This window comes from Corvus kubaryi, unplaced genomic scaffold (assembly GCF_017639235.1).
Source record: "Corvus kubaryi isolate FWS band 111438036 unplaced genomic scaffold, C.kubaryi_AGA036_p1.0 66, whole genome shotgun sequence".
In the NCBI taxonomy this organism is placed as follows: Eukaryota; Metazoa; Chordata; class Aves; order Passeriformes; family Corvidae; genus Corvus; species Corvus kubaryi.
In genome coordinates, this window is record NW_024582054.1 from 23,745,981 (window position 1) to 23,752,895 (window position 6,915).

Genomic DNA, 6,915 nt, shown 5'->3' on the forward strand with positions numbered 1-6,915 from the left:
GCAGTTTGGCATAATAATGCAACTTTGAGAATCTCTTTATTTGCCTGACAGAATTCAATATAACTCTGTAAGTATTATGATTATTATTTACAGAACACTGCGGGCACATATGCTATATTCATATATGTCTGTGAGCAAGTGCAGCATGCCCATACCTCATTGAAACTGCATTCTGTGAAGGAGAGAGCTTTTTGTTTCAGCCTTGTGTAAGGGCTGGCATGTAGCAGCAGCACTCTAGGAGAAGCCCCAGAGGAACAGTGATGGGACAGTGAGTCAGAGAATTCCCATCTCCTCTCAGTCTCCTAAGGGAGTCATTTGTTTTAGCTCCTTACTGATTGCAGTTAATTTGCCTCCTCCACCCACTTCCCACCAGCTTGCCTGCCCAGTGCACAGATATCAGAGGGCTGGGCTCCCAATCTATTCCCAGTGCCTGCTTCTTACCTGTGGATTCCTCACATACATTCCTGGCATTCCCTATGGGAAATAACAGCAAATGATGGTGAAGAGGCTACCAGTAGAACCAGGTGAGAAAATGGAGATACTAATGGCAAGAAAGGATATATTTTGTATTTAAAGGATCAGCACTCCGAGTGCTCATGACAGCTCAAGAAGAAACACTCACAGGGGGCATCCTTTCATGCAAGGATGAGAATGTGCCCTTATAGCAATTTTACAGATGCAGTTCAGCTGCCTGGACTTTCGAGAAGCCTGAAGTTAAATGCAAAAACGCACAGGTAACAGCTCTTTTTATCCTCTCCTTGGTTGGAAAGGCAGGTACAATGGATGTAAATTGGAGGTGTGGTAAATGCTGTCCCATTGTTCTTGATAGGTTACATTTCAAAAAGCTGTCCAAGGATGTAAAAACAAAGTCAAAGCTACAGATAATATTAGGTCCAGGAAATCTTGCTCCCAGTCCCCCTAATATTAACTATTACCTAATACTCCCTCTTGTGTTCATTCATATGTTGGTTATGGCTATGTAGGAGGGATGCTCTTCCTCTCTATCTTTTAAACATTTACATTTTAATATACTCCCAGGGGGTCAGTTAGTTATTAGATAGAGTAAAATGACCCAGCCCCAAACTCTTTGGTTAGCTTTATAATCATGGGAAAGTCAGTAACAGGGGTAGTTCCCTACTCCTGAGCACAGCTAAGGAGACAAGTCATACAGTATTGACTCAGGGTTCAGTGTAGGGAAGGTATCCAAAACTTGAAAATATATGAATGACAGCACAGGAAGGGGATACTGTTTGAAAGGCTAACTTTAATTCTCTAAATTAGCACAGTAAAGGCTATGGAAGAGAAAGAGAATCCAGTATTTTGGGAAATTATTTATGAAATGTAGATGGGCCGTCAATTGGGAATAGGGCTGGGCAAAATGTTAGTGGTTCTTTGTTCTTGCAGCTGGCCTGTCAAATTACACAGAGCCAGCACAGTAAATAATACTACTATTGTCTGCCTGTGTCAGAGACAGACAGAAGGTACATTTGGACTTGGTCCAAACACCACAAGGGCCACTCATAGCCACAGTGTCCAATTACTGCTTGCTTGACTATAAAATGCATTTTTTTGCAGAGCTAATTTAAGAATGGCAGTTTTTAATGGGGTTTGTATTAAAAGGGGACTGCTGCTCTGGCTTTTGCCTGCAGAAAAAGTTCTACACTGTACAGGAAGCAACAAAAACATACACAGTGAAAATAATCAGTGTATGATAACATTAGCACAGCAATAACAACAATGATAGCAAAGTCAATGCTTTGCAAAGGAAAAAAAGATCAAGCCCTTCTGGAAACAGCCCTGTGCAAAACATGCAAAAAAACAACTAGATTATCTCAAATGATGAAACAAGTGCATCCACTCAGTCTCTGCAGATGTGCACATGTTGCAAAACTTCTCTCAGTCTTTCAAAGAATCACTGACCACAGTTTTCCCACTCTGCACAGGTACTTTTCTTAAATTTCAGTGGCACTTATTTTCACTCTTACTGTCAAATGCTTTGGAGAGCAGCAAACTCTATGATCCTTCTTGCAAATGGTCAAAATTCATTTTTATTAGAAACTGCCTTTTTTAAAAAAAAGTGTTTGTAGAAGATTATTCATACAGAAGGAAGATCCCATGGGATTAGGGATGCAGAAGCTCTCCCCTCTACAGTAAGTGCATATCAGGGCTTTCAGGGCTTTGATTTTCTTTGCTTATCTATTAGCTAGAGATAAATTTAGGTCTCCTGTTTAGAGCAATCTGCCTACAGTGCACAAGAGATCAGTAGTTGTCAATGATCTATGAAGACTTACTGTGTTTCTCTCCTCTGCCATGCTGACAAGGTGTTAATTTCTTTCTTGGAATAGCAAGCAAAAAAGCCCCAGCAAACTGATAAATTTAGGCGAAACTCATGCAAGGACCACATCGCTTTTTAAGGCTCCCTGCTACCACCATTCCATCATAGAAGTCTTATAAGTCTTGCATAACAATAATCAATAACAGAATGTGTCTATTCTCTAACCTTAAATCTTGTTCTGTTCTGCAGTTTTTATACACACACATGCACACACTAGGAGTGTTCACAAAAGTATTTGTACTCACGGTTGTAGAAGGGCTTTAAAAAATGTGCCATAGGTACAGAAACACTATCAATCAAATGTTAAAGCCTTCATAAGCTCTATGTAGGTGAGTTCATTCTCCTTCTTTTTTATCTTTGGATGTCTTGCAGAGTGCTTCGTTTGGAGAAAGACCTAAAAGCCACATTGGGTAACTAGAAGGGATAAAAGGGTAAACCTGTCTGTTCATATTTGCCAGCCTTCAACATGCAGAACACAGCAAGCATTCTGTCAAGGAAAATGAGGATATTCTTTTTGCTTCTTTGAATCCTCAAAAGATGCATCTTCTTTGTAACAGAAAAGAAGTATCTCAATACTTAAGTCAAAATAGCAAACTTTTCAAAGGCCAGAAACTTGAAGCTGGTCATGCGACTAGTGAATTGCATATTGTAAGATTGTTTGATATGGCATAAAACAGAGAGAACCTGAAAAATTTTGTCTTCAAAATGATGGATATGGACAGTCCTTTTCCACAAAGCAACCTTCAATTATTAACAGCAGGACTTGTGCTCAGCAGAGTAAAAAAAGTCTTCCCACTATCTGGAGTGAAGCTCCCTCCAACAGTCATGGTTGATTCTCTTATCTTATACAGAGACATTAATTCTCCAGCACACATAAAACTATTCACATAGAGAGAACTCTTCACCTACAGAGGAATATTCACATACACACTGTTAAAGTTGGGTTAAGGATGTCACTTACCCAGACACACACAAAAAAAGAGAAATATTCAGTGTTAAAGCACCTGCTTGTTCCTTAATTCATGCTTTTGCAGGAAAACATATTGGTCTGTGGGTTACATAAGCTAACATATAACACCAAGACATTTGTGATGCTGTGAGTGAGTACAAAGACTAAGGATAGTATCCCCATAAATGAGGCTAAAGGGATTACTCTCAGGCAACTATCTGAAAATCCAGACTTCAGGATTGATTACATAAGAAGTCATTTTCTCCTCATATTTTGTGTTTTTATGGGTTTTAGAAATAAGAGAGGATATTTTGTGTAAACTTTCTTAATTAAAACTCAAGTGAAGCTTCTTTTCTTTTTAAGATGTAATATTCAACAATTCCTGTGTATGGACTCTGGTAATGTAAATGCCACTCAGTATGTACCAAGTCCATGCTCTGTAATGTCAAGGACTATGGTACCATAGGGGCTCCTTAGTATGCAAATTATTGACACAATAGAACATAGCAACTCTTTTGAAATCATTATGTTTTACTGTGTCAGGGTCTCATTGAGGACTCTTTAATCTAAGGATTCTAGAGAAGATAAAATCTAATAGTTCCTCTGGAGCTATAAAGTTCTCTGATGTCATAGGCTATTTGGACACTCCTTATTACAGTATGAGGATTATTAATACACTGACTGTAATGACTTTGTGACTCCTTTGTGGTCTGTTATGACTATCTAGAATTTTATAAGGTTGGTCATCACCATGGGCATGTGAGTCTCCGCCACAAAAAAATTATCTTTCTTTTTATTTCCTTCTGCCATCCTCTCTGTAACGATATACCAACTAATTGCTGATCTTTAGAGGGGAAAAAAAACCCCAACTCACAACACACTGTAAATGAAGAATCCAGTGCTTTGAAACACTTTACAAGACTTTGAGTCCGACACCCTCACTTTGCATTTAGTTTAGAGAAATTGTGGCGGCCAAACATATTTCATCTCGTGATGTCAGTGGAAATTTGCCCAGTGTAACACTCTTCACAGGCAAAGAAATTTCATTCCCTAATTCTTTTTATGGAAATTACTTGCAGTGTTGTCCGGGTGTCCATGTCTGTGCATGTCAACATTAATGTTTTACTCCTATTAGCTGCAAATTTCCTCCCAGAGCAGATACTGAAAAGACAAATAGCTAAAACAGAAAACCAAATACAGCAATTTACATTTTAGACTGATGATCTGCCTCAAAACCGGAAGCTCTGAACTCTGTTCCATCTCATAAGCTCCAGGAGTCCTTGCTGCGTTTCCCCAGTGAATCTGGAATTTGCATAGCTATGGACTCAGAACCCTTGGCTTACCCTATCCTAAATCTCTTTGGGACTGATACTCAGCTGAGAGCCAGGATTACTAGGATTTAAATATATATCAAATGCAACAGTGGGGAGGTGCAGGAATTTCTACAGCAGCTACATAAGGCAAGCCTTCATGATGTGTGACAACAGAGTCCCTGCCATTTCTCAGCTGGAGAGATATAGAGCAGGATTTTTTCATTAGACCTTAAGTGGACCCTTATGCCTATAAAGCTCTTTTTTATCTTCCTCATTATTGTTGTACCTTACTCAGCATATGCTGTAAATTTATGTATTTTTAAAATTTTATTTCTATAAAGTGTATACTATAATTTGTGCTGATTTTTTTACTATTTTACCCTGGATGACACCTGAAAACACACAGATATTGTTATCGTGTAATATTGTTAGACATTCTTTATGTACCACAGGGCAAGCCCACTGTTCTTTATACTACAAGAGCAGACAATCAAAAAACAGTCTCAGAGTCAACAATAACAGGACCAAATGAGGAGGCAGTACTGGTCAGCAAGAAGAGAGATGGTCAGTACACATTAGTACCTTCCTTGGTTGCATCTTTTTGATAATCGTTATAGAAAATGCCTTTCAAGAAAGAACTTGAAAGAGTACAATGTGAACACTAGAAACACATCAACCAGGCAGGAAAGTTTTGTGTTCAAGTTAAAATAATGACTGATGGAAGTGATATTCTAGGCCTGAGATAATATCCCAAAAGCAAAACCCAGGAAGTAGAGGAAGCTGTGAGCATCTTTGAGGGTAATGAGAAACTCCGAATGCAAAGAAAGTGTTTGGAGGGATCCAAATAAAGTGGGAAGATGGTCAGTGCAATAGTCTCAAAGATGATCTCTGAGGAGATTATCTACTTTAGGTAGATATTAATCTTGCAAGATTTAATCTGGTCAAAGCCAGAGATATGTGTCCAGAGACAGGAATGCAAAACAATACGAACAGGAATGCGTTTCACAGTGTGAAGAGTGAGGAGAGGGTATAATCTGAGGACATTATGCAACAAGTGTTTGCAAGATTTGAAACATACAGCTAAGGAGGTTGTGTTCACTGTTCTGTTTATCAGCCCTGCGTGCACTGTGGAGAGATTGGAGAGAGAGCTAAACTGAGCCCTTTCTGAGTGATCTGCAAATCCAGGAGTTAAAACATGGTACTACTGAGAATCCAAGGAGAGAGTTGCAGCTTCTCAGGAATTAATGTGCACTTTGGAAAGCCAGGAATGTGGGTGTCTGTTGTGATTTCAAACTTAAGACAATTTTCAGCTGAAGGCTGATGTAGGACTGCAAACTTCTGTATCATCAATGTTCAATAGGAACTGTCAGTGTTTTCTGTAAACATTTCTCAACATAGCCCCTAAACTGTATTGACTTATATCACATCCATCTAACCGTGCACAATGCACACTGAAAAACATTAGGAAATTAGTATTCAGTTATATAGTAGACTAAAAAAGGTTGTATTTTGAAGAAAATTAGTAAAATCCTTTCAAATATTTTTCAAGCCGTTTAGCATCACTCAAAGTGGTGTATATTTGGAAAGCTTCCAGAGCAGCAGCATGCACACACTGCATGTGGTTTAGTGTCTGTGTAATCCTTATTTAATTTGCAAAGTTCAACAGATAGATTTGTTCTCTTCAAAGATTCATCATATATGCATATATATTTAGGTTCTTTATATGTCCTATATGCCTGCTTCAAAGTTCTCTGTTTTCTATATATTGCTAAATAGATGTTGCATCACTGAAGTAAATGCCAGTTTTACCTGTCCCTTCTTTGCCAGAGAAGAAATTGTCCTTGTGAACAGTTCTGTATAAGCTCAAATTCTTCCTGGTTGTTCAGAGGTTGCCAGAGACAACTTCAGAACCAGGACACTTAAAAAACATCCTGCTTTCATGGGCAGCTCCTGATAAGCAGATTCGGCATTTTTTCATACTACTTCATTTTAGATTGTGCTGACACTTTGTTAATTTGTTTCTTCTTGTTGGAATATGCAACTTCTTTTCCAGACCAACAGATTAAGTCAGTGATAATCCTTATTTTTCTTATTTTATTGTGAAAAAAAAATATCCTTTAGCTGAGTGATCAGCATCTGCTTTCTTTCAACCTGTGCTTATTTTGATTAAAAAATATGTTTCAATGGTAGGTCAAAACCTAAGATCAGACTCTTGACTACCAAGGTCATAAATCAATTCAAATAAGGTTGCAGAAGTTTAATGGCATGACAGGAGAGGAGAGGAGAGGAGAGGAGAGGAGAGGAGAGGAGAGGAGAGG

The 6,915-nt window shown here is 38.5% G+C and overlaps 1 long non-coding RNA gene across 1 annotated transcript in view; it reads left to right on the top strand.

Annotated features, from left to right (window-relative positions):
• Window positions 1-375: 375 nt before the first annotated feature.
• Window positions 376-6,915, top strand: part of LOC121674031 — a 25,037-nt gene continuing 18,497 nt past the window's right edge. Inside the window, exon 1 of the long non-coding RNA XR_006019411.1 lies at window positions 376-734. This is a non-coding gene — a long non-coding RNA (uncharacterized LOC121674031). The remainder of the gene's footprint in view (window positions 735-6,915) is intronic.